The sequence below is a fragment of the Mytilus edulis genome, chromosome 5 (assembly GCF_963676685.1).
Source record: "Mytilus edulis chromosome 5, xbMytEdul2.2, whole genome shotgun sequence".
NCBI classification, from domain to species: Eukaryota; Metazoa; Mollusca; class Bivalvia; order Mytilida; family Mytilidae; genus Mytilus; species Mytilus edulis.
In genome coordinates this window covers 9768741-9796700 of record NC_092348.1, presented here as the reverse complement: position 1 = coordinate 9796700, position 27960 = coordinate 9768741, and the positions used below count along the sequence as shown (strand labels likewise).

Here is a 27960-nt window from a genome sequence, read left to right as displayed (position 1 = left end):
TTATCTTTTTACACTTTTCAACTCAATCAATAGTGCTCTCAAGACTATTGTGTACAAAACAATCTTCATTAATTTGCTAACAACACATATTAATGACCGATATCCTATGTTTTTAGTATTTTAGCCCAAATCGATCAAAAGACCAATTTTCGTATTATCACGGATCTATAAAATGACAATTATGTTATTAGAACGATCGATTAAATACAGTATTACGTGTATGTAATTTCCTATATTGGCAAATTCCTTTGAATTTTATTTAACAAGTCTTTATCAAGTGCTTTCTGTTACATTGAATTGAACTCTTTTTAAAGTCAATTATGAAAGCAGTTATATGGAAGAACGCATTTATTTAATCGAAAAGTATTTTAAAAAGACACAATTACTTTGCAAAATAAGTTAAGTCAAGTGCTTTAAGTACAACTGTTTTTCTTTCAAGTAAAGGCTGTATGCAGTTTTCTTTCTTGTATGCAGTTTGCATACGTTTTGAGATAGAATTAAACATAAATCAATTCAATATTTTATCAAAATTTCACCTCTCAATAATATATGATACAACATAACATTTAATGTAAAAATATATAGACGTGAAAAGAGAGCTATAATCTGTACAGAATTATAAGAGACATTAAAACATTATATATAATTCGTCTTTTATAAAATATATTTATAAGAACATTATTTACAGTATAAAATATGTTTACGGCTATTTCAAATAAGATAGCCGGCTTTGGCACAGCTACGAATCATATAATTATCTGTAAAAAAAAAACCCGCTAATGTCTGTTTACCATCAAAAGACATAAAATAACTATTGATATGTGTTGCTTCATCAAATACGTATTTTTTTTTCTAAAATCGTTATATAAAGGACACGATAAAATAACATGGGCTTCATCTTCTAAAATATACTTACAATTATCACAGACTTATGACTATGGTTTGCTTTCATACGAAATGACTGTATGGTTTGCTTTGCATAAGAAATGACTGCATGTGTTACTTTCATACGTAATGACTATGGGTTGTTTTCACACAATATTACTGTATGAATTGTTTCATACGAAATGACAATTTGAGTTGTTTTTATACGAAATGATTGTTTGGGCTGCTTTCATACGAAATGACTGTTTGGATTGCATTCATACTAAATGACTGTATTAGTTGCTTTCATACGAAATGACTGTATTCTTTTGAAAAGATTTCAGAGTTTATACAATATTTCTCTCAAGTATGCTTATTAATTTTCTCTCATTGCATAAACATAAGAAGATGTGGTGTGGTTGTCAATGAGACTATACATCAAGACTAAATGACATAGAAGTTAACAACTTTAGCTAGGTCACAATGCGGTCTTCAAAAACTAGAAAACCCATACCATATAGTGAGATATAAAAGCTTAATTATAAAGACAAGATTAAAAATGCAGCTGATATTATAAATTTTCCAATCTTCGGTTTTGGTAAGTGGCGAGACTTTAATAAAGCATTTGTTACGTCTATTATCTATATTGCTACACGGGACATGTTCAACTTTTTTTTTCTAGATAAATGTAATTACACGGATCACCACGCCCACTGTGAAATCTATAAAGTATTCTGTTTACTTCTATTTCCTTAAAAGTTATGTAGTCGTGCACATAAGTGCATATTAAACATCTTATATCCAATATACGAAAATCAATTAACAGTTGATTGAGATGTACAGTTTTATTTGAAAGCCATTTTATTTACTTATATAGTCATGCAGATAAGTGCATATCAAACAACTCATATATTCAATATGAGAAACCAACCAACTTTTAATAGAGATGTACAGTTGTATTTGATCTTTTTTAAAAATGAAGTTGTTAGGATGTCCTGAATGGTTTGTAATCGTATTATTAAAATTCAAACTGAATGATATTCTACACCATGCATTAATTATTAAACCCCTGTGTATACTTCTATTGAAACTTATGTTTGGACCTATGCCCTAGATCCCAACTTATCTAAGTAGTACATTTCATACAGGCTTTGGGAACAAGGTCAATCGCATTGTATCTTAACCTATACATTTATATTTAAATCCTAATGACAGATGTGGAGTATATCTAGTAGATTAAAGTAATTAAAACTTGATGACAAGTTATTTAACACAGTCCTATATGTTAATCACCTAATCACCAATGTTAACTGATCCCAGACTATAACGTTTGATGGAGGCTTTAAATCAGCAAAAGTCACGGAGATAACATTTAAAATGCTTTAACCTTAGGATTTAAATATTTGATTGTTGTCTGCTTAACGTTCAATGGCCATTGTTTCATGAATATTCATAGTATAATGATAGTTCATAAATGTTTAACGTCCATTGGCAGATTTAAAGAATGCATATTCAGAACGAAAACATGATGAAAACCCACTAGGACTAGGACTGTAAATGGAAACATTGATTTCGTGATTACTAAATAAAATAAAACCTATTGTATATACAACTCGAACACACCCGCGAAATCGCGGGCATATACAGCTTGTGAACTCGGTTGTAGGATGATTTTTTGTTAAAGATATTATGTATGGAGAATTTCATAGAAGGTATCAAAAGCCCTCTCCCTTTTTCTAAAGTCCGATATTGGTTTCCTTTCTGTTAAATTCAATTATTTTCGTGTTTCTGGCCTCAGACCACAATTATTCTTCTCCTTTGCTATACAATGCATCTTTTGGTAAAAGTCAAATTAAATTTGAAATTTGCACCGCTTCAAACATGAAGTCTTATCTATTACTAAAAGTTAGTCTGATGTCGGAATCAATATCCGGACTCCTTTGTCGTTTTTCTCCAAACATATCTCAATCTGAATAATCATAAGAATGATCAAGAATGGATGACAAATGCGACTATGCATGTTACCTATATAACACAGAGGCATGATGATTAATTTATCGTGGAAGGAAGAGAAGCGACACACACAAGTATATAGTATAGTATAGATGACTCACAAAGCTGTATACCTGGTATGATTATGATTATATACAGCTTGTGTGATTTGAGAAGGCCCGAGGAGAACATTAAATATAACTTCATATTGCCTGCTATCCTGAAAAGTCTATCACATCAGTGTTACAACGCATTCAATCACTGACCACTAACTTCATAACCCCAGTCATGACTGCGAGTTAGGTTATATAAATAAATAAGCTATAAAATCGAGAATGGAAATTGGGAATGTGTCAAGAAGACAACAACTCGACCAAAGAGAAGTAAACTGCCGAAGGTCACCAATGGGTCTTCAAAACAGCTAGAAAATACCGCACCCAGCGACGGGCATCAGCTGACCCCTTAACAAAAATGTGTACATGTACTAGTTCAGTGAAAATGGACATCCAACTAAACTCCAAAACACACAAATGAACGTACATGATTGTAAACATGGCAAACAATTATAATTTTTCTTTCATTCAAATAAAACATCATAAGCTCGTCGTCGAACCATCAACCGTTTCTCGAGGAGTAACAATATAGCTCGGTGTTTTTCGATTTCACCCAGTTTAAAAAAAAAACAATTATAAGGAAACGGTATATTTCTTTAGCAAAACAATTTTAGCACAAAACCTAATAGCATAGCTATGGAAGAGGTTCATTTAAAATTGTTCGTTTTCATTCTAATTAAACGTAGAACTCTGATTTCGTTATACTCGGTCTCCAATGCAAGACAAGACAAGTTTATTCTTTAAAACCACTGTATACACATTGGTACAAAGAATGAAGTAATAATACATAGTATAAATTGTGCACATGACAAGATAGGAATGTTACAATTACTATTTATATATATATAATATCCCGGCGAGGGAAGAACAAAAAATTTGCAAAAGCAAATTTACAGAACATCAACCCAACAATGTTAGATCTGTAAATTTGCTTTCGCAAAACTTTTGTTCCTCTCTCGCCGGCATTCGAACCCATGCTACTGAGATATCGTGACACCAAATCGCCTGCACTGTATAGCCGTCCCGATAGACCACACGACCACCTGGGCTTCGTAAAAATGAAGCTTTCGGTGGCCGTGTGTTACTTTCCACGTCAATTTTAATCTACGTCGTACTACAGTACATGACATATAAGGCATGGAGAAGTTATTTTTACAGATCAGCTAAATTATCTATAGTAATGGATCCTACAAATTAATGTAAGGTACAGTCACAGAAAATAATTATATTTATAAGTACGTCTGATCCAGTGACAACTCTACAACAGATTAATCCATCGGATCACCAGCAGTGATGGTGATACATGGCTGTGTACATTATGTATATACAACTCGTCTAAACATATATATATATACAAGAAGTTATTATAATAGAAAAATAAATAGACAAAGGCTAACCAGGAAGACCTGCTACTGATTTTATAACCTTTATAAATTTGCATATATTTTTTAACTTATTTTTTTGTGTTGTCAAGTAAATATTTACAAAATTTAATTATATTTACTCTGTTACAATAACAATTATCCAAAAACAGTTTTCTTGAGTCGTCTAGGGATATACAATTCAAAAGACAGTGAAATTCATCACCTAATTCTTGACATTGACATAAATTACAATATCTCATTTCTCTATCTAATCCTATCCATCTTCCAGTTTCAATTGGTAATCTATGATTACCAGTTCTAAATCTACAAAATATAACCCAATCTCTATCTGGTAATATATTTAAATATTTTTCGAATTCTAGCTTATCCTTATATAATCTATATGATAAACCTTTTGACGAATTACATATATTTGAACGCCAGTTTTGTTGAAATTGGTAAAATAACTTCTGTTTTAAACTATTACTCAGTCATTTTGTGCTAACCAAATATTACTATAACCACATGAATCAAGAATATTTTTTATAAACATAACTCATTCAGACTTACAATTATTCTGTGAATATTTTAAAAAACATAAAGTTATACAAAATGTGTGACAACTTATTTTCTTTGCCGTTGACAATTCTACACCAATAATTACCATACGCAGTTTAACATACAAACATTACAGAATCAGAGTTCTATATTTTTATTAAACTGGTTGGATACAGATGAGGATAAACGTGTATGTTTAATTATCTGCTTCAAATGTGCTATACAATACTAGCAGCGCATTTGTTTTATTAAGCATTCGGAATTTGTTCGAACTTAATAACACCACAAAGAAACAAATATAACTCGATACATTCTAAACTATTTTTATCTGAGTTGGTTTAAGTGCTTATTAAATAATTTACCTCTTAATTATATGTAAATTGGTGAAATTTGAGTATTTCAGTAATGTATTATTTTATTTATTCAGTAAAACGACGATTGTGTATCATGTGTATTTAAGATTTAAATTTTTTTGTGGATAGATCTACTTTTAATTTAAAAACAGGTTTGAAATTTGTTTAAATTATTTACCGAGAATAATAAAAACTACCCCACGTAGCTTTTAAATCTCTTTTTTTATGTTTCAATATAGGAATAAAGGTGCAGTAAATAAGGGTTTTCCTGAAAACATAAACATAAAGTGAGCAGTAATTGTTGTTCTCTGCTGTCTCTGTCTGATGTCTCTCTTTGGAAATGAAATAAAGTAAGAATTATAATGCGACTAACCATTATACCTTGACAGAAGTAAAACAGTAAACAAGAAGCAAGAACTAGGATTCTGATTCATTGATTTCATTATTCTATGACAGCTTTGCATTTATCAAAAATATAATATCCATATGTTCTAGCATCTAATAAAACAACTTGAATAATTAAGTTGTACGCGTTAACCGGCGATCTAAGTAATATATATAAGCATACACCAACTCGTTATTCAAAGTAATAGGAGGTCTATTATCGTTAGGTTGTTAATGGTTTGGTGTGACTGTGATACCACTTTCCTTTTAATTTAATACTTGAGTTAAGATTGTTTAAATGTTATTCTTTGTTATATCTATGCTATTAATGATTATGTTCATAATTGAGCTTTCTTTAATAAAATATTTCGTATTTCGTATTTAATAATATTCAGTAACTGCTAGTGTATGACTACATCTGTGAAGGCACCGGTGCATTGAGTCTTCCACAAATGACAAATCTATTATCATATGCCATTAATCAATACAAGATACAAGTTTTGTTGTTTTCTCTCTTTTTTTTTTTACATAGATGAAACATTTCATTTCGAATATAATATCAGATAGTTTAGAATAACTATATGGGCATTGTGTTCATATATATATACTGAGTCTACTAAAAAAGTATGTGTTATAGTAGTCTCAGATATATATCAAATCTTAAAATGAACTAAAAATAGAACTAGCGGATTTTTTTAATTACCTCCCCTTATATGATATCTTCTAAACCCTTATATTCCTTTAAAATACAAACTACAGAGTAAATTTACACAATTTAACTTTGCACATTCAAAATAGTAAATATTCTACATTAAAACTTCATTTATTATATGAATTAGCAAATTAATTAGCAAAAAAATAGTTTAATACACACCTTTCTAGATAACCAACTACACTGTCAAAATATATAAAATAAAATAATCATCTGTAACTTGAAATTAAGGATACGATTTTTACACTTCAAACGTACACAGGTTGTACGTCTTATAAAATTTTAATTAATCAAAATCTCCTCAATAACAATAAGCTGGAACACAGACATAATGAACGAATGAATGAATCTGTATTTCCTCCATGTGTATGAAGATTTTGCATACAAAAAAGAAACAAGTAATTATTTACACATTAAACAAAATATCATACATTTTAATACCCAATGAAAATTTGCTATTGTTCAGTGGAGGATCTTTTGGAATATAGCCCAAGTGTGAAAATAATTCATAGGAAATTGACCATTACCAAAATGAATCATTATAGTTTAGACATTGTTTAGCTTTGTATATAATCTAGATACAAAGACTTTGCAAATATTATTTTGGCTCAACCATTTTCAAGTTTTCGTATAAAAATGGAATTTAAGTTTATTATCTAACAATAATAACTTTCAGGTTAAAAATATAGACAAAGACATACAATATTTACCAGTGTTATCGTCTGTGAAAAAGTAAGACAACATATCAAATTACGTAATGTGCATAAGTTCTTTTGTAAGGACTAGAAAATAAATTCTATATGATCAGATATTATCTGGATATTTTCAGTTATAAGTAAAATTGAATATATAAATAAACAGAACTGGTCGCTTGGGAAATGAGTGATTTAGCACTTGAAAATACTGCGAAGGTTTTGTAAATAAATTTTTCATTGGCATAACATGATAGATAGTTGAAGTGCATGTTTTTCTTAATTAGCATCACTATACAGGTTACAAAAAAGAAACAAAGTCTAATTTTTATATGATTGAAATCTATTATCATTTTTATGGCTTCTTCCGACATCTGTGTCAAGGCCTTATAAAAAGCAAGCAGTATCTGTTAATAAGATCCGCCATAAACCTCATCACCCTCTTAACAAAACCAAATAAACAAAGACACATATTTCAACTTTGTTGTGGCATCTAAAAAAAATAACAAATTCAGCTTTTTGAAGAATCAAAAGCTAGCTTTTGTTTATTCAGTTACCCGACTCTAACAGAGGTCGGACAGGGAACTAGACCTATAAATACTTTGTTTACATATTTCTACTTGCAGTATTTTTTCATATACATTTTTGTGAATTAGTTCAGTTATTTTCACATTTATTCCATCTTACAGAGGAAAAATTATAACTTAAAAAATTGCCAAATAAATGAACAGCCACGTGACATGCTTTTATATAAACGTGGACTTAGTTATTTTCTATCATTCCATCGAGAGTTCTCGAGCTGCCAAGCACTTTAGAGTCAGAGTATATATATATATATATATATATAGTATACGGATCAGCTATGATAAAGTAAATGTAGTTTAAAACAAACAGTGTACACTGTACGTTATTCATTAGCTTTGCGCAGTGGCGGTACCATAGCCGATGAGGTTTATCCGAGGCGTGGTTATTGCTAGTTGAAAACTATACCCAATACCCCGCGCTGATGCCTGAAATACGGCAGCAGTCGCAATTTCTGAACGCCTCTACGGAGGCAATGATACACAATTAAATAAAGAAAAGTCGACCAAACCAACTGCTTTGAAACATATGACAAAATGCTAAAGTAGTATTCAAGTAATTTTCTTTTAGTAGGTAAATCTAATGATCAGATGACACAATTTGGCGAAACACAAATTCGCATGATCTCATTCTTTTAGGTTCAATGAGGTGCATTGAAGTACTCAACATTTTCTAGGTTGATCTCTATCATCTACATCCTCCTGACCAGTGAGTGTTGTGACTGAACATGTGAAAATGACAAACACGGTTTTGATGCATCAAATCATTATAATACAAACGATTTCATCATTTTCATCATTTTCCTCATCTGTTTTGAAGAATGAATGCCACTTTTGGTGGTTTTGATAGATTGTAATTGACTAGGAGCATTACATCTAGGAAAATATCCGAACTTAACAGCCCCTCCCCCTTTTTAAAAAAATGAATCATTAAAATCAAAATATGAACAGTTTTTTTATATATTGCTTCAGTGCAGATTTTATCGACAAATGTACAAATTGTCGTAAACTATCGCTAAAAGATCTTAAAATTCATGTATTTCTGTCTTCTTATCCTGATATGCATGTAATATTCACCACTGGACGTTAAACACCAATCCGTCCATCCACCTGAGAGATCGTATATATGCGTATACCCTACGTAGTTTACTGAGAGATTATCTCCCCATTAATATAGCCACTATACAAACTTGTGTTTTCTCAACTATAACAGCCGTTTGTCATTTCAGTGAACATCAAAAAGGATGAACCTCTTTCAAATGTAAATTAATGCCAAGTACAAAAGGTAGAACAATGTCAGCTACCCAAAATTTTGCACGGAATAAAATTACTAGAATACCTTTGATAGAGTAAATGTAGTTTAAAACAAACAGTGTACACTGTACGTTATTCATTAGCTTTGCGCAGTGGCGGTACCATAGCCGATGAGGTTTATCCGAGGCGTGGTTATTGCTAGTTGAAAACTATACCCAATACCCCGCGCTGATGCCTGAAATACGGCAGCAGTCGCAATTTCTGAACGCCTCTACGGAGGCAATGATACACAATTAAATAAAGAAAAGTCGACCAAACCAACTGCTTTGAAACATATGACAAAATGCTAAAGTAGTATTCAAGTAATTTTCTTTTAGTAGGTAAATCTAATGATCAGATGACACAATTTGGCGAAACACAAATTCGCATGATCTCATTCTTTTAGGTTCAATGAGGTGCATTGAAGTACTCAACATTTTCTAGGTTGATCTCTATCATCTACATCCTCCTGACCAGTGAGTGTTGTGACTGAACATGTGAAAATGACAAACACGGTTTTGATGCATCAAATCATTATAATACAAACGATTTCATCATTTTCATCATTTTCCTCATCTGTTTTGAAGAATGAATGCCACTTTTGGTGGTTTTGATAGATTGTAATTGACTAGGAGCATTACATCTAGGAAAATATCCGAACTTAACAGCCCCTCCCCCTTTTTAAAAAAATGAATCATTAAAATCAAAATATGAACAGTTTTTTTATATATTGCTTCAGTGCAGATTTTATCGACAAATGTACAAATTGTCGTAAACTATCGCTAAAAGATCTTAAAATTCATGTATTTCTGTCTTCTTATCCTGATATGCATGTAATATTCACCACTGGACGTTAAACACCAATCCGTCCATCCACCTGAGAGATCGTATATATGCGTATACCCTACGTAGTTTACTGAGAGATTATCTCCCCATTAATATAGCCACTATACAAACTTGTGTTTTCTCAACTATAACAGCCGTTTGTCATTTCAGTGAACATCAAAAAGGATGAACCTCTTTCAAATGTAAATTAATGCCAAGTACAAAAGGTAGAACAATGTCAGCTACCCAAAATTTTGCACGGAATAAAATTACTAGAATACCTTTGATAGAGTAAATGTAGTTTAAAACAAACAGTGTACACTGTACGTTATTCATTAGCTTTGCGCAGTGGCGGTACCATAGCCGATGAGGTTTATCCGAGGCGTGGTTATTGCTAGTTGAAAACTATACCCAATACCCCGCGCTGATGCCTGAAATACGGCAGCAGTCGCAATTTCTGAACGCCTCTACGGAGGCAATGATACACAATTAAATAAAGAAAAGTCGACCAAACCAACTGCTTTGAAACATATGACAAAATGCTAAAGTAGTATTCAAGTAATTTTCTTTTAGTAGGTAAATCTAATGATCAGATGACACAATTTGGCGAAACACAAATTCGCATGATCTCATTCTTTTAGGTTCAATGAGGTGCATTGAAGTACTCAACATTTTCTAGGTTGATCTCTATCATCTACATCCTCCTGACCAGTGAGTGTTGTGACTGAACATGTGAAAATGACAAACACGGTTTTGATGCATCAAATCATTATAATACAAACGATTTCATCATTTTCATCATTTTCCTCATCTGTTTTGAAGAATGAATGCCACTTTTGGTGGTTTTGATAGATTGTAATTGACTAGGAGCATTACATCTAGGAAAATATCCGAACTTAACAGCCCCTCCCCCTTTTTAAAAAAATGAATCATTAAAATCAAAATATGAACAGTTTTTTTATATATTGCTTCAGTGCAGATTTTATCGACAAATGTACAAATTGTCGTAAACTATCGCTAAAAGATCTTAAAATTCATGTATTTCTGTCTTCTTATCCTGATATGCATGTAATATTCACCACTGGACGTTAAACACCAATCCGTCCATCCACCTGAGAGATCGTATATATGCGTATACCCTACGTAGTTTACTGAGAGATTATCTCCCCATTAATATAGCCACTATACAAACTTGTGTTTTCTCAACTATAACAGCCGTTTGTCATTTCAGTGAACATCAAAAAGGATGAACCTCTTTCAAATGTAAATTAATGCCAAGTACAAAAGGTAGAACAATGTCAGCTACCCAAAATTTTGCACGGAATAAAATTACTAGAATACCTTTGATAGAGTAAATGTAGTTTAAAACAAACAGTGTACACTGTACGTTATTCATTAGCTTTGCGCAGTGGCGGTACCATAGCCGATGAGGTTTATCCGAGGCGTGGTTATTGCTAGTTGAAAACTATACCCAATACCCCGCGCTGATGCCTGAAATACGGCAGCAGTCGCAATTTCTGAACGCCTCTACGGAGGCAATGATACACAATTAAATAAAGAAAAGTCGACCAAACCAACTGCTTTGAAACATATGACAAAATGCTAAAGTAGTATTCAAGTAATTTTCTTTTAGTAGGTAAATCTAATGATCAGATGACACAATTTGGCGAAACACAAATTCGCATGATCTCATTCTTTTAGGTTCAATGAGGTGCATTGAAGTACTCAACATTTTCTAGGTTGATCTCTATCATCTACATCCTCCTGACCAGTGAGTGTTGTGACTGAACATGTGAAAATGACAAACACGGTTTTGATGCATCAAATCATTATAATACAAACGATTTCATCATTTTCATCATTTTCCTCATCTGTTTTGAAGAATGAATGCCACTTTTGGTGGTTTTGATAGATTGTAATTGACTAGGAGCATTACATCTAGGAAAATATCCGAACTTAACAGCCCCTCCCCCTTTTTAAAAAAATGAATCATTAAAATCAAAATATGAACAGTTTTTTTATATATTGCTTCAGTGCAGATTTTATCGACAAATGTACAAATTGTCGTAAACTATCGCTAAAAGATCTTAAAATTCATGTATTTCTGTCTTCTTATCCTGATATGCATGTAATATTCACCACTGGACGTTAAACACCAATCCGTCCATCCACCTGAGAGATCGTATATATGCGTATACCCTACGTAGTTTACTGAGAGATTATCTCCCCATTAATATAGCCACTATACAAACTTGTGTTTTCTCAACTATAACAGCCGTTTGTCATTTCAGTGAACATCAAAAAGGATGAACCTCTTTCAAATGTAAATTAATGCCAAGTACAAAAGGTAGAACAATGTCAGCTACCCAAAATTTTGCACGGAATAAAATTACTAGAATACCTTTGATAGAGTAAATGTAGTTTAAAACAAACAGTGTACACTGTACGTTATTCATTAGCTTTGCGCAGTGGCGGTACCATAGCCGATGAGGTTTATCCGAGGCGTGGTTATTGCTAGTTGAAAACTATACCCAATACCCCGCGCTGATGCCTGAAATACGGCAGCAGTCGCAATTTCTGAACGCCTCTACGGAGGCAATGATACACAATTAAATAAAGAAAAGTCGACCAAACCAACTGCTTTGAAACATATGACAAAATGCTAAAGTAGCATTCAAGTAATTTTCTTTTAGTAGGTAAATCTAATGATCAGATGACACAATTTGGCGAAACACAAATTCGCATGATCTCATTCTTTTAGGTTCAATGAGGTGCATTGAAGTACTCAACATTTTCTAGGTTGATCTCTATCATCTACATCCTCCTGACCAGTGAGTGTTGTGACTGAACATGTGAAAATGACAAACACGGTTTTGATGCATCAAATCATTATAATACAAACGATTTCATCATTTTCATCATTTTCCTCATCTGTTTTGAAGAATGAATGCCACTTTTGGTGGTTTTGATAGATTGTAATTGACTAGGAGCATTACATCTAGGAAAATATCCGAACTTAACAGCCCCTCCCCCTTTTTAAAAAAATGAATCATTAAAATCAAAATATGAACAGTTTTTTTATATATTGCTTCAGTGCAGATTTTATCGACAAATGTACAAATTGTCGTAAACTATCGCTAAAAGATCTTAAAATTCATGTATTTCTGTCTTCTTATCCTGATATGCATGTAATATTCACCACTGGACGTTAAACACCAATCCGTCCATCCACCTGAGAGATCGTATATATGCGTATACCCTACGTAGTTTACTGAGAGATTATCTCCCCATTAATATAGCCACTATACAAACTTGTGTTTTCTCAACTATAACAGCCGTTTGTCATTTCAGTGAACATCAAAAAGGATGAACCTCTTTCAAATGTAAATTAATGCCAAGTACAAAAGGTAGAACAATGTCAGCTACCCAAAATTTTGCACGGAATAAAATTACTAGAATACCTTTGATAGAGTAAATGTAGTTTAAAACAAACAGTGTACACTGTACGTTATTCATTAGCTTTGCGCAGTGGCGGTACCATAGCCGATGAGGTTTATCCGAGGCGTGGTTATTGCTAGTTGAAAACTATACCCAATACCCCGCGCTGATGCCTGAAATACGGCAGCAGTCGCAATTTCTGAACGCCTCTACGGAGGCAATGATACACAATTAAATAAAGAAAAGTCGACCAAACCAACTGCTTTGAAACATATGACAAAATGCTAAAGTAGCATTCAAGTAATTTTCTTTTAGTAGGTAAATCTAATGATCAGATGACACAATTTGGCGAAACACAAATTCGCATGATCTCATTCTTTTAGGTTCAATGAGGTGCATTGAAGTACTCAACATTTTCTAGGTTGATCTCTATCATCTACATCCTCCTGACCAGTGAGTGTTGTGACTGAACATGTGAAAATGACAAACACGGTTTTGATGCATCAAATCATTATAATACAAACGATTTCATCATTTTCATCATTTTCCTCATCTGTTTTGAAGAATGAATGCCACTTTTGGTGGTTTTGATAGATTGTAATTGACTAGGAGCATTACATCTAGGAAAATATCCGAACTTAACAGCCCCTCCCCCTTTTTAAAAAAATGAATCATTAAAATCAAAATATGAACAGTTTTTTTTATATATTGCTTCAGTGCAGATTTTATCGACAAATGTACAAATTGTCGTAAACTATCGCTAAAAGATCTTAAAATTCATGTATTTCTGTCTTCTTATCCTGATATGCATGTAATATTCACCACTGGACGTTAAACACCAATCCGTCCATCCACCTGAGAGATCGTATATATGCGTATACCCTACGTAGTTTACTGAGAGATTATCTCCCCATTAATATAGCCACTATACAAACTTGTGTTTTCTCAACTATAACAGCCGTTTGTCATTTCAGTGAACATCAAAAAGGATGAACCTCTTTCAAATGTAAATTAATGCCAAGTACAAAAGGTAGAACAATGTCAGCTACCCAAAATTTTGCACGGAATAAAATTACTAGAATACCTTTGATAGAGTAAATGTAGTTTAAAACAAACAGTGTACACTGTACGTTATTCATTAGCTTTGCGCAGTGGCGGTACCATAGCCGATGAGGTTTATCCGAGGCGTGGTTATTGCTAGTTGAAAACTATACCCAATACCCCGCGCTGATGCCTGAAATACGGCAGCAGTCGCAATTTCTGAACGCCTCTACGGAGGCAATGATACACAATTAAATAAAGAAAAGTCGACCAAACCAACTGCTTTGAAACATATGACAAAATGCTAAAGTAGTATTCAAGTAATTTTCTTTTAGTAGGTAAATCTAATGATCAGATGACACAATTTGGCGAAACACAAATTCGCATGATCTCATTCTTTTAGGTTCAATGAGGTGCATTGAAGTACTCAACATTTTCTAGGTTGATCTCTATCATCTACATCCTCCTGACCAGTGAGTGTTGTGACTGAACATGTGAAAATGACAAACACGGTTTTGATGCATCAAATCATTATAATACAAACGATTTCATCATTTTCATCATTTTCCTCATCTGTTTTGAAGAATGAATGCCACTTTTGGTGGTTTTGATAGATTGTAATTGACTAGGAGCATTACATCTAGGAAAATATCCGAACTTAACAGCCCCTCCCCCTTTTTAAAAAAATGAATCATTAAAATCAAAATATGAACAGTTTTTTTATATATTGCTTCAGTGCAGATTTTATCGACAAATGTACAAATTGTCGTAAACTATCGCTAAAAGATCTTAAAATTCATGTATTTCTGTCTTCTTATCCTGATATGCATGTAATATTCACCACTGGACGTTAAACACCAATCCGTCCATCCACCTGAGAGATCGTATATATGCGTATACCCTACGTAGTTTACTGAGAGATTATCTCCCCATTAATATAGCCACTATACAAACTTGTGTTTTCTCAACTATAACAGCCGTTTGTCATTTCAGTGAACATCAAAAAGGATGAACCTCTTTCAAATGTAAATTAATGCCAAGTACAAAAGGTAGAACAATGTCAGCTACCCAAAATTTTGCACGGAATAAAATTACTAGAATACCTTTGATAGAGTAAATGTAGTTTAAAACAAACAGTGTACACTGTACGTTATTCATTAGCTTTGCGCAGTGGCGGTACCATAGCCGATGAGGTTTATCCGAGGCGTGGTTATTGCTAGTTGAAAACTATACCCAATACCCCGCGCTGATGCCTGAAATACGGCAGCAGTCGCAATTTCTGAACGCCTCTACGGAGGCAATGATACACAATTAAATAAAGAAAAGTCGACCAAACCAACTGCTTTGAAACATATGACAAAATGCTAAAGTAGTATTCAAGTAATTTTCTTTTAGTAGGTAAATCTAATGATCAGATGACACAATTTGGCGAAACACAAATTCGCATGATCTCATTCTTTTAGGTTCAATGAGGTGCATTGAAGTACTCAACATTTTCTAGGTTGATCTCTATCATCTACATCCTCCTGACCAGTGAGTGTTGTGACTGAACATGTGAAAATGACAAACACGGTTTTGATGCATCAAATCATTATAATACAAACGATTTCATCATTTTCATCATTTTCCTCATCTGTTTTGAAGAATGAATGCCACTTTTGGTGGTTTTGATAGATTGTAATTGACTAGGAGCATTACATCTAGGAAAATATCCGAACTTAACAGCCCCTCCCCCTTTTTAAAAAAATGAATCATTAAAATCAAAATATGAACAGTTTTTTTATATATTGCTTCAGTGCAGATTTTATCGACAAATGTACAAATTGTCGTAAACTATCGCTAAAAGATCTTAAAATTCATGTATTTCTGTCTTCTTATCCTGATATGCATGTAATATTCACCACTGGACGTTAAACACCAATCCGTCCATCCACCTGAGAGATCGTATATATGCGTATACCCTACGTAGTTTACTGAGAGATTATCTCCCCATTAATATAGCCACTATACAAACTTGTGTTTTCTCAACTATAACAGCCGTTTGTCATTTCAGTGAACATCAAAAAGGATGAACCTCTTTCAAATGTAAATTAATGCCAAGTACAAAAGGTAGAACAATGTCAGCTACCCAAAATTTTGCACGGAATAAAATTACTAGAATACCTTTGATAGAGTAAATGTAGTTTAAAACAAACAGTGTACACTGTACGTTATTCATTAGCTTTGCGCAGTGGCGGTACCATAGCCGATGAGGTTTATCCGAGGCGTGGTTATTGCTAGTTGAAAACTATACCCAATACCCCGCGCTGATGCCTGAAATACGGCAGCAGTCGCAATTTCTGAACGCCTCTACGGAGGCAATGATACACAATTAAATAAAGAAAAGTCGACCAAACCAACTGCTTTGAAACATATGACAAAATGCTAAAGTAGTATTCAAGTAATTTTCTTTTAGTAGGTAAATCTAATGATCAGATGACACAATTTGGCGAAACACAAATTCGCATGATCTCATTCTTTTAGGTTCAATGAGGTGCATTGAAGTACTCAACATTTTCTAGGTTGATCTCTATCATCTACATCCTCCTGACCAGTGAGTGTTGTGACTGAACATGTGAAAATGACAAACACGGTTTTGATGCATCAAATCATTATAATACAAACGATTTCATCATTTTCATCATTTTCCTCATCTGTTTTGAAGAATGAATGCCACTTTTGGTGGTTTTGATAGATTGTAATTGACTAGGAGCATTACATCTAGGAAAATATCCGAACTTAACAGCCCCTCCCCCTTTTTAAAAAAATGAATCATTAAAATCAAAATATGAACAGTTTTTTTATATATTGCTTCAGTGCAGATTTTATCGACAAATGTACAAATTGTCGTAAACTATCGCTAAAAGATCTTAAAATTCATGTATTTCTGTCTTCTTATCCTGATATGCATGTAATATTCACCACTGGACGTTAAACACCAATCCGTCCATCCACCTGAGAGATCGTATATATGCGTATACCCTACGTAGTTTACTGAGAGATTATCTCCCCATTAATATAGCCACTATACAAACTTGTGTTTTCTCAACTATAACAGCCGTTTGTCATTTCAGTGAACATCAAAAAGGATGAACCTCTTTCAAATGTAAATTAATGCCAAGTACAAAAGGTAGAACAATGTCAGCTACCCAAAATTTTGCACGGAATAAAATTACTAGAATACCTTTGATAGAGTAAATGTAGTTTAAAACAAACAGTGTACACTGTACGTTATTCATTAGCTTTGCGCAGTGGCGGTACCATAGCCGATGAGGTTTATCCGAGGCGTGGTTATTGCTAGTTGAAAACTATACCCAATACCCCGCGCTGATGCCTGAAATACGGCAGCAGTCGCAATTTCTGAACGCCTCTACGGAGGCAATGATACACAATTAAATAAAGAAAAGTCGACCAAACCAACTGCTTTGAAACATATGACAAAATGCTAAAGTAGTATTCAAGTAATTTTCTTTTAGTAGGTAAATCTAATGATCAGATGACACAATTTGGCGAAACACAAATTCGCATGATCTCATTCTTTTAGGTTCAATGAGGTGCATTGAAGTACTCAACATTTTCTAGGTTGATCTCTATCATCTACATCCTCCTGACCAGTGAGTGTTGTGACTGAACATGTGAAAATGACAAACACGGTTTTGATGCATCAAATCATTATAATACAAACGATTTCATCATTTTCATCATTTTCCTCATCTGTTTTGAAGAATGAATGCCACTTTTGGTGGTTTTGATAGATTGTAATTGACTAGGAGCATTACATCTAGGAAAATATCCGAACTTAACAGCCCCTCCCCCTTTTTAAAAAAATGAATCATTAAAATCAAAATATGAACAGTTTTTTTATATATTGCTTCAGTGCAGATTTTATCGACAAATGTACAAATTGTCGTAAACTATCGCTAAAAGATCTTAAAATTCATGTATTTCTGTCTTCTTATCCTGATATGCATGTAATATTCACCACTGGACGTTAAACACCAATCCGTCCATCCACCTGAGAGATCGTATATATGCGTATACCCTACGTAGTTTACTGAGAGATTATCTCCCCATTAATATAGCCACTATACAAACTTGTGTTTTCTCAACTATAACAGCCGTTTGTCATTTCAGTGAACATCAAAAAGGATGAACCTCTTTCAAATGTAAATTAATGCCAAGTACAAAAGGTAGAACAATGTCAGCTACCCAAAATTTTGCACGGAATAAAATTACTAGAATACCTTTGATAGAGTAAATGTAGTTTAAAACAAACAGTGTACACTGTACGTTATTCATTAGCTTTGCGCAGTGGCGGTACCATAGCCGATGAGGTTTATCCGAGGCGTGGTTATTGCTAGTTGAAAACTATACCCAATACCCCGCGCTGATGCCTGAAATACGGCAGCAGTCGCAATTTCTGAACGCCTCTACGGAGGCAATGATACACAATTAAATAAAGAAAAGTCGACCAAACCAACTGCTTTGAAACATATGACAAAATGCTAAAGTAGTATTCAAGTAATTTTCTTTTAGTAGGTAAATCTAATGATCAGATGACACAATTTGGCGAAACACAAATTCGCATGATCTCATTCTTTTAGGTTCAATGAGGTGCATTGAAGTACTCAACATTTTCTAGGTTGATCTCTATCATCTACATCCTCCTGACCAGTGAGTGTTGTGACTGAACATGTGAAAATGACAAACACGGTTTTGATGCATCAAATCATTATAATACAAACGATTTCATCATTTTCATCATTTTCCTCATCTGTTTTGAAGAATGAATGCCACTTTTGGTGGTTTTGATAGATTGTAATTGACTAGGAGCATTACATCTAGGAAAATATCCGAACTTAACAGCCCCTCCCCCTTTTTAAAAAAATGAATCATTAAAATCAAAATATGAACAGTTTTTTTATATATTGCTTCAGTGCAGATTTTATCGACAAATGTACAAATTGTCGTAAACTATCGCTAAAAGATCTTAAAATTCATGTATTTCTGTCTTCTTATCCTGATATGCATGTAATATTCACCACTGGACGTTAAACACCAATCCGTCCATCCACCTGAGAGATCGTATATATGCGTATACCCTACGTAGTTTACTGAGAGATTATCTCCCCATTAATATAGCCACTATACAAACTTGTGTTTTCTCAACTATAACAGCCGTTTGTCATTTCAGTGAACATCAAAAAGGATGAACCTCTTTCAAATGTAAATTAATGCCAAGTACAAAAGGTAGAACAATGTCAGCTACCCAAAATTTTGCACGGAATAAAATTACTAGAATACCTTTGATAGAGTAAATGTAGTTTAAAACAAACAGTGTACACTGTACGTTATTCATTAGCTTTGCGCAGTGGCGGTACCATAGCCGATGAGGTTTATCCGAGGCGTGGTTATTGCTAGTTGAAAACTATACCCAATACCCCGCGCTGATGCCTGAAATACGGCAGCAGTCGCAATTTCTGAACGCCTCTACGGAGGCAATGATACACAATTAAATAAAGAAAAGTCGACCAAACCAACTGCTTTGAAACATATGACAAAATGCTAAAGTAGTATTCAAGTAATTTTCTTTTAGTAGGTAAATCTAATGATCAGATGACACAATTTGGCGAAACACAAATTCGCATGATCTCATTCTTTTAGGTTCAATGAGGTGCATTGAAGTACTCAACATTTTCTAGGTTGATCTCTATCATCTACATCCTCCTGACCAGTGAGTGTTGTGACTGAACATGTGAAAATGACAAACACGGTTTTGATGCATCAAATCATTATAATACAAACGATTTCATCATTTTCATCATTTTCCTCATCTGTTTTGAAGAATGAATGCCACTTTTGGTGGTTTTGATAGATTGTAATTGACTAGGAGCATTACATCTAGGAAAATATCCGAACTTAACAGCCCCTCCCCCTTTTTAAAAAAATGAATCATTAAAATCAAAATATGAACAGTTTTTTTATATATTGCTTCAGTGCAGATTTTATCGACAAATGTACAAATTGTCGTAAACTATCGCTAAAAGATCTTAAAATTCATGTATTTCTGTCTTCTTATCCTGATATGCATGTAATATTCACCACTGGACGTTAAACACCAATCCGTCCATCCACCTGAGAGATCGTATATATGCGTATACCCTACGTAGTTTACTGAGAGATTATCTCCCCATTAATATAGCCACTATACAAACTTGTGTTTTCTCAACTATAACAGCCGTTTGTCATTTCAGTGAACATCAAAAAGGATGAACCTCTTTCAAATGTAAATTAATGCCAAGTACAAAAGGTAGAACAATGTCAGCTACCCAAAATTTTGCACGGAATAAAATTACTAGAATACCTTTGATAGAGTAAATGTAGTTTAAAACAAACAGTGTACACTGTACGTTATTCATTAGCTTTGCGCAGTGGCGGTACCATAGCCGATGAGGTTTATCCGAGGCGTGGTTATTGCTAGTTGAAAACTATACCCAATACCCCGCGCTGATGCCTGAAATACGGCAGCAGTCGCAATTTCTGAACGCCTCTACGGAGGCAATGATACACAATTAAATAAAGAAAAGTCGACCAAACCAACTGCTTTGAAACATATGACAAAATGCTAAAGTAGCATTCAAGTAATTTTCTTTTAGTAGGTAAATCTAATGATCAGATGACACAATTTGGCGAAACACAAATTCGCATGATCTCATTCTTTTAGGTTCAATGAGGTGCATTGAAGTACTCAACATTTTCTAGGTTGATCTCTATCATCTACATCCTCCTGACCAGTGAGTGTTGTGACTGAACATGTGAAAATGACAAACACGGTTTTGATGCATCAAATCATTATAATACAAACGATTTCATCATTTTCATCATTTTCCTCATCTGTTTTGAAGAATGAATGCCACTTTTGGTGGTTTTGATAGATTGTAATTGACTAGGAGCATTACATCTAGGAAAATATCCGAACTTAACAGCCCCTCCCCCTTTTTAAAAAAATGAATCATTAAAATCAAAATATGAACAGTTTTTTTTATATATTGCTTCAGTGCAGATTTTATCGACAAATGTACAAATTGTCGTAAACTATCGCTAAAAGATCTTAAAATTCATGTATTTCTGTCTTCTTATCCTGATATGCATGTAATATTCACCACTGGACGTTAAACACCAATCCGTCCATCCACCTGAGAGATCGTATATATGCGTATACCCTACGTAGTTTACTGAGAGATTATCTCCCCATTAATATAGCCACTATACAAACTTGTGTTTTCTCAACTATAACAGCCGTTTGTCATTTCAGTGAACATCAAAAAGGATGAACCTCTTTCAAATGTAAATTAATGCCAAGTACAAAAGGTAGAACAATGTCAGCTACCCAAAATTTTGCACGGAATAAAATTACTAGAATACCTTTGATAGAGTAAATGTAGTTTAAAACAAACAGTGTACACTGTACGTTATTCATTAGCTTTGCGCAGTGGCGGTACCATAGCCGATGAGGTTTATCCGAGGCGTGGTTATTGCTAGTTGAAAACTATACCCAATACCCCGCGCTGATGCCTGAAATACGGCAGCAGTCGCAATTTCTGAACGCCTCTACGGAGGCAATGATACACAATTAAATAAAGAAAAGTCGACCAAACCAACTGCTTTGAAACATATGACAAAATGCTAAAGTAGTATTCAAGTAATTTTCTTTTAGTAGGTAAATCTAATGATCAGATGACACAATTTGGCGAAACACAAATTCGCATGATCTCATTCTTTTAGGTTCAATGAGGTGCATTGAAGTACTCAACATTTTCTAGGTTGATCTCTATCATCTACATCCTCCTGACCAGTGAGTGTTGTGACTGAACATGTGAAAATGACAAACACGGTTTTGATGCATCAAATCATTATAATACAAACGATTTCATCATTTTCATCATTTTCCTCATCTGTTTTGAAGAATGAATGCCACTTTTGGTGGTTTTGATAGATTGTAATTGACTAGGAGCATTACATCTAGGAAAATATCCGAACTTAACAGCCCCTCCCCCTTTTTAAAAAAATGAATCATTAAAATCAAAATATGAACAGTTTTTTTATATATTGCTTCAGTGCAGATTTTATCGACAAATGTACAAATTGTCGTAAACTATCGCTAAAAGATCTTAAAATTCATGTATTTCTGTCTTCTTATCCTGATATGCATGTAATATTCACCACTGGACGTTAAACACCAATCCGTCCATCCACCTGAGAGATCGTATATATGCGTATACCCTACGTAGTTTACTGAGAGATTATCTCCCCATTAATATAGCCACTATACAAACTTGTGTTTTCTCAACTATAACAGCCGTTTGTCATTTCAGTGAACATCAAAAAGGATGAACCTCTTTCAAATGTAAATTAATGCCAAGTACAAAAGGTAGAACAATGTCAGCTACCCAAAATTTTGCACGGAATAAAATTACTAGAATACCTTTGATAGAGTAAATGTAGTTTAAAACAAACAGTGTACACTGTACGTTATTCATTAGCTTTGCGCAGTGGCGGTACCATAGCCGATGAGGTTTATCCGAGGCGTGGTTATTGCTAGTTGAAAACTATACCCAATACCCCGCGCTGATGCCTGAAATACGGCAGCAGTCGCAATTTCTGAACGCCTCTACGGAGGCAATGATACACAATTAAATAAAGAAAAGTCGACCAAACCAACTGCTTTGAAACATATGACAAAATGCTAAAGTAGTATTCAAGTAATTTTCTTTTAGTAGGTAAATCTAATGATCAGATGACACAATTTGGCGAAACACAAATTCGCATGATCTCATTCTTTTAGGTTCAATGAGGTGCATTGAAGTACTCAACATTTTCTAGGTTGATCTCTATCATCTACATCCTCCTGACCAGTGAGTGTTGTGACTGAACATGTGAAAATGACAAACACGGTTTTGATGCATCAAATCATTATAATACAAACGATTTCATCATTTTCATCATTTTCCTCATCTGTTTTGAAGAATGAATGCCACTTTTGGTGGTTTTGATAGATTGTAATTGACTAGGAGCATTACATCTAGGAAAATATCCGAACTTAACAGCCCCTCCCCCTTTTTAAAAAAATGAATCATTAAAATCAAAATATGAACAGTTTTTTTATATATTGCTTCAGTGCAGATTTTATCGACAAATGTACAAATTGTCGTAAACTATCGCTAAAAGATCTTAAAATTCATGTATTTCTGTCTTCTTATCCTGATATGCATGTAATATTCACCACTGGACGTTAAACACCAATCCGTCCATCCACCTGAGAGATCGTATATATGCGTATACCCTACGTAGTTTACTGAGAGATTATCTCCCCATTAATATAGCCACTATACAAACTTGTGTTTTCTCAACTATAACAGCCGTTTGTCATTTCAGTGAACATCAAAAAGGATGAACCTCTTTCAAATGTAAATTAATGCCAAGTACAAAAGGTAGAACAATGTCAGCTACCCAAAATTTTGCACGGAATAAAATTACTAGAATACCTTTGATAGAGTAAATGTAGTTTAAAACAAACAGTGTACACTGTACGTTATTCATTAGCTTTGCGCAGTGGCGGTACCATAGCCGATGAGGTTTATCCGAGGCGTGGTTATTGCTAGTTGAAAACTATACCCAATACCCCGCGCTGATGCCTGAAATACGGCAGCAGTCGCAATTTCTGAACGCCTCTACGGAGGCAATGATACACAATTAAATAAAGAAAAGTCGACCAAACCAACTGCTTTGAAACATATGACAAAATGCTAAAGTAGTATTCAAGTAATTTTCTTTTAGTAGGTAAATCTAATGATCAGATGACACAATTTGGCGAAACACAAATTCGCATGATCTCATTCTTTTAGGTTCAATGAGGTGCATTGAAGTACTCAACATTTTCTAGGTTGATCTCTATCATCTACATCCTCCTGACCAGTGAGTGTTGTGACTGAACATGTGAAAATGACAAACACGGTTTTGATGCATCAAATCATTATAATACAAACGATTTCATCATTTTCATCATTTTCCTCATCTGTTTTGAAGAATGAATGCCACTTTTGGTGGTTTTGATAGATTGTAATTGACTAGGAGCATTACATCTAGGAAAATATCCGAACTTAACAGCCCCTCCCCCTTTTTAAAAAAATGAATCATTAAAATCAAAATATGAACAGTTTTTTTATATATTGCTTCAGTGCAGATTTTATCGACAAATGTACAAATTGTCGTAAACTATCGCTAAAAGATCTTAAAATTCATGTATTTCTGTCTTCTTATCCTGATATGCATGTAATATTCACCACTGGACGTTAAACACCAATCCGTCCATCCACCTGAGAGATCGTATATATGCGTATACCCTACGTAGTTTACTGAGAGATTATCTCCCCATTAATATAGCCACTATACAAACTTGTGTTTTCTCAACTATAACAGCCGTTTGTCATTTCAGTGAACATCAAAAAGGATGAACCTCTTTCAAATGTAAATTAATGCCAAGTACAAAAGGTAGAACAATGTCAGCTACCCAAAATTTTGCACGGAATAAAATTACTAGAATACCTTTGATAGAGTAAATGTAGTTTAAAACAAACAGTGTACACTGTACGTTATTCATTAGCTTTGCGCAGTGGCGGTACCATAGCCGATGAGGTTTATCCGAGGCGTGGTTATTGCTAGTTGAAAACTATACCCAATACCCCGCGCTGATGCCTGAAATACGGCAGCAGTCGCAATTTCTGAACGCCTCTACGGAGGCAATGATACACAATTAAATAAAGAAAAGTCGACCAAACCAACTGCTTTGAAACATATGACAAAATGCTAAAGTAGCATTCAAGTAATTTTCTTTTAGTAGGTAAATCTAATGATCAGATGACACAATTTGGCGAAACACAAATTCGCATGATCTCATTCTTTTAGGTTCAATGAGGTGCATTGAAGTACTCAACATTTTCTAGGTTGATCTCTATCATCTACATCCTCCTGACCAGTGAGTGTTGTGACTGAACATGTGAAAATGACAAACACGGTTTTGATGCATCAAATCATTATAATACAAACGATTTCATCATTTTCATCATTTTCCTCATCTGTTTTGAAGAATGAATGCCACTTTTGGTGGTTTTGATAGATTGTAATTGACTAGGAGCATTACATCTAGGAAAATATCCGAACTTAACAGCCCCTCCCCCTTTTTAAAAAAATGAATCATTAAAATCAAAATATGAACAGTTTTTTTTATATATTGCTTCAGTGCAGATTTTATCGACAAATGTACAAATTGTCGTAAACTATCGCTAAAAGATCTTAAAATTCATGTATTTCTGTCTTCTTATCCTGATATGCATGTAATATTCACCACTGGACGTTAAACACCAATCCGTCCATCCACCTGAGAGATCGTATATATGCGTATACCCTACGTAGTTTACTGAGAGATTATCTCCCCATTAATATAGCCACTATACAAACTTGTGTTTTCTCAACTATAACAGCCGTTTGTCATTTCAGTGAACATCAAAAAGGATGAACCTCTTTCAAATGTAAATTAATGCCAAGTACAAAAGGTAGAACAATGTCAGCTACCCAAAATTTTGCACGGAATAAAATTACTAGAATACCTTTGATAGAGTAAATGTAGTTTAAAACAAACAGTGTACACTGTACGTTATTCATTAGCTTTGCGCAGTGGCGGTACCATAGCCGATGAGGTTTATCCGAGGCGTGGTTATTGCTAGTTGAAAACTATACCCAATACCCCGCGCTGATGCCTGAAATACGGCAGCAGTCGCAATTTCTGAACGCCTCTACGGAGGCAATGATACACAATTAAATAAAGAAAAGTCGACCAAACCAACTGCTTTGAAACATATGACAAAATGCTAAAGTAGTATTCAAGTAATTTTCTTTTAGTAGGTAAATCTAATGATCAGATGACACAATTTGGCGAAACACAAATTCGCATGATCTCATTCTTTTAGGTTCAATGAGGTGCATTGAAGTACTCAACATTTTCTAGGTTGATCTCTATCATCTACATCCTCCTGACCAGTGAGTGTTGTGACTGAACATGTGAAAATGACAAACACGGTTTTGATGCATCAAATCATTATAATACAAACGATTTCATCATTTTCATCATTTTCCTCATCTGTTTTGAAGAATGAATGCCACTTTTGGTGGTTTTGATAGATTGTAATTGACTAGGAGCATTACATCTAGGAAAATATCCGAACTTAACAGCCCCTCCCCCTTTTTAAAAAAATGAATCATTAAAATCAAAATATGAACAGTTTTTTTATATATTGCTTCAGTGCAGATTTTATCGACAAATGTACAAATTGTCGTAAACTATCGCTAAAAGATCTTAAAATTCATGTATTTCTGTCTTCTTATCCTGATATGCATGTAATATTCACCACTGGACGTTAAACACCAATCCGTCCATCCACCTGAGAGATCGTATATATGCGTATACCCTACGTAGTTTACTGAGAGATTATCTCCCCATTAATATAGCCACTATACAAACTTGTGTTTTCTCAACTATAACAGCCGTTTGTCATTTCAGTGAACATCAAAAAGGATGAACCTCTTTCAAATGTAAATTAATGCCAAGTACAAAAGGTAGAACAATGTCAGCTACCCAAAATTTTGCACGGAATAAAATTACTAGAATACCTTTGATAGAGTAAATGTAGTTTAAAACAAACAGTGTACACTGTACGTTATTCATTAGCTTTGCGCAGTGGCGGTACCATAGCCGATGAGGTTTATCCGAGGCGTGGTTATTGCTAGTTGAAAACTATACCCAATACCCCGCGCTGATGCCTGAAATACGGCAGCAGTCGCAATTTCTGAACGCCTCTACGGAGGCAATGATACACAATTAAATAAAGAAAAGTCGACCAAACCAACTGCTTTGAAACATATGACAAAATGCTAAAGTAGTATTCAAGTAATTTTCTTTTAGTAGGTAAATCTAATGATCAGATGACACAATTTGGCGAAACACAAATTCGCATGATCTCATTCTTTTAGGTTCAATGAGGTGCATTGAAGTACTCAACATTTTCTAGGTTGATCTCTATCATCTACATCCTCCTGACCAGTGAGTGTTGTGACTGAACATGTGAAAATGACAAACACGGTTTTGATGCATCAAATCATTATAATACAAACGATTTCATCATTTTCATCATTTTCCTCATCTGTTTTGAAGAATGAATGCCACTTTTGGTGGTTTTGATAGATTGTAATTGACTAGGAGCATTACATCTAGGAAAATATCCGAACTTAACAGCCCCTCCCCCTTTTTAAAAAAATGAATCATTAAAATCAAAATATGAACAGTTTTTTTATATATTGCTTCAGTGCAGATTTTATCGACAAATGTACAAATTGTCGTAAACTATCGCTAAAAGATCTTAAAATTCATGTATTTCTGTCTTCTTATCCTGATATGCATGTAATATTCACCACTGGACGTTAAACACCAATCCGTCCATCCACCTGAGAGATCGTATATATGCGTATACCCTACGTAGTTTACTGAGAGATTATCTCCCCATTAATATAGCCACTATACAAACTTGTGTTTTCTCAACTATAACAGCCGTTTGTCATTTCAGTGAACATCAAAAAGGATGAACCTCTTTCAAATGTA

At 34.0% G+C, this 27960-nt stretch overlaps 19 non-coding genes across 19 annotated transcripts; all 19 read left to right on the top strand.

Annotated features, from left to right (window-relative positions):
* The first annotated feature begins 7948 nt into the window (after positions 1 to 7948).
* Positions 7949 to 8087, top strand: LOC139525626 (U4 spliceosomal RNA). Its single transcript, XR_011664957.1, has one exon. It is a non-coding gene; the product is annotated as a U4 spliceosomal RNA (small nuclear RNA).
* A 921-nt stretch (positions 8088 to 9008) lies between these two features.
* On the top strand, positions 9009 to 9147 carry LOC139525625 (U4 spliceosomal RNA). The gene has a single exon (XR_011664956.1). It is a non-coding gene; the product is annotated as a U4 spliceosomal RNA (small nuclear RNA).
* Positions 9148 to 10068: 921 nt separating this feature from the next.
* LOC139525624 (U4 spliceosomal RNA) lies at positions 10069 to 10207 on the top strand. The gene has a single exon (XR_011664955.1). It is a non-coding gene; the product is annotated as a U4 spliceosomal RNA (small nuclear RNA).
* A 921-nt stretch (positions 10208 to 11128) lies between these two features.
* Positions 11129 to 11267, top strand: LOC139525623 (U4 spliceosomal RNA). Its single transcript, XR_011664954.1, has one exon. It is a non-coding gene; the product is annotated as a U4 spliceosomal RNA (small nuclear RNA).
* A 921-nt stretch (positions 11268 to 12188) lies between these two features.
* Positions 12189 to 12327, top strand: LOC139525622 (U4 spliceosomal RNA). Its single transcript, XR_011664953.1, has one exon. It is a non-coding gene; the product is annotated as a U4 spliceosomal RNA (small nuclear RNA).
* Positions 12328 to 13248: 921 nt separating this feature from the next.
* Positions 13249 to 13387, top strand: LOC139525620 (U4 spliceosomal RNA). Its single transcript, XR_011664951.1, has one exon. It is a non-coding gene; the product is annotated as a U4 spliceosomal RNA (small nuclear RNA).
* Positions 13388 to 14309: 922 nt separating this feature from the next.
* On the top strand, positions 14310 to 14448 carry LOC139525619 (U4 spliceosomal RNA). The gene has a single exon (XR_011664950.1). It is a non-coding gene; the product is annotated as a U4 spliceosomal RNA (small nuclear RNA).
* Positions 14449 to 15369: 921 nt separating this feature from the next.
* Positions 15370 to 15508, top strand: LOC139525618 (U4 spliceosomal RNA). Its single transcript, XR_011664949.1, has one exon. It is a non-coding gene; the product is annotated as a U4 spliceosomal RNA (small nuclear RNA).
* A 921-nt stretch (positions 15509 to 16429) lies between these two features.
* LOC139525616 (U4 spliceosomal RNA) lies at positions 16430 to 16568 on the top strand. The gene has a single exon (XR_011664948.1). It is a non-coding gene; the product is annotated as a U4 spliceosomal RNA (small nuclear RNA).
* Positions 16569 to 17489: 921 nt separating this feature from the next.
* On the top strand, positions 17490 to 17628 carry LOC139525615 (U4 spliceosomal RNA). The gene has a single exon (XR_011664947.1). It is a non-coding gene; the product is annotated as a U4 spliceosomal RNA (small nuclear RNA).
* Positions 17629 to 18549: 921 nt separating this feature from the next.
* Positions 18550 to 18688, top strand: LOC139525614 (U4 spliceosomal RNA). The gene has a single exon (XR_011664946.1). It is a non-coding gene; the product is annotated as a U4 spliceosomal RNA (small nuclear RNA).
* A 921-nt stretch (positions 18689 to 19609) lies between these two features.
* On the top strand, positions 19610 to 19748 carry LOC139525613 (U4 spliceosomal RNA). Its single transcript, XR_011664945.1, has one exon. It is a non-coding gene; the product is annotated as a U4 spliceosomal RNA (small nuclear RNA).
* A 921-nt stretch (positions 19749 to 20669) lies between these two features.
* Positions 20670 to 20808, top strand: LOC139525612 (U4 spliceosomal RNA). The gene has a single exon (XR_011664944.1). It is a non-coding gene; the product is annotated as a U4 spliceosomal RNA (small nuclear RNA).
* A 922-nt stretch (positions 20809 to 21730) lies between these two features.
* Positions 21731 to 21869, top strand: LOC139525611 (U4 spliceosomal RNA). Its single transcript, XR_011664943.1, has one exon. It is a non-coding gene; the product is annotated as a U4 spliceosomal RNA (small nuclear RNA).
* Positions 21870 to 22790: 921 nt separating this feature from the next.
* On the top strand, positions 22791 to 22929 carry LOC139525610 (U4 spliceosomal RNA). Its single transcript, XR_011664942.1, has one exon. It is a non-coding gene; the product is annotated as a U4 spliceosomal RNA (small nuclear RNA).
* Positions 22930 to 23850: 921 nt separating this feature from the next.
* On the top strand, positions 23851 to 23989 carry LOC139525608 (U4 spliceosomal RNA). The gene has a single exon (XR_011664940.1). It is a non-coding gene; the product is annotated as a U4 spliceosomal RNA (small nuclear RNA).
* A 921-nt stretch (positions 23990 to 24910) lies between these two features.
* On the top strand, positions 24911 to 25049 carry LOC139525607 (U4 spliceosomal RNA). Its single transcript, XR_011664939.1, has one exon. It is a non-coding gene; the product is annotated as a U4 spliceosomal RNA (small nuclear RNA).
* Positions 25050 to 25971: 922 nt separating this feature from the next.
* LOC139525606 (U4 spliceosomal RNA) lies at positions 25972 to 26110 on the top strand. The gene has a single exon (XR_011664938.1). It is a non-coding gene; the product is annotated as a U4 spliceosomal RNA (small nuclear RNA).
* A 921-nt stretch (positions 26111 to 27031) lies between these two features.
* Positions 27032 to 27170, top strand: LOC139525605 (U4 spliceosomal RNA). The gene has a single exon (XR_011664937.1). It is a non-coding gene; the product is annotated as a U4 spliceosomal RNA (small nuclear RNA).
* The last annotated feature ends 790 nt before the right edge of the window (positions 27171 to 27960 follow it).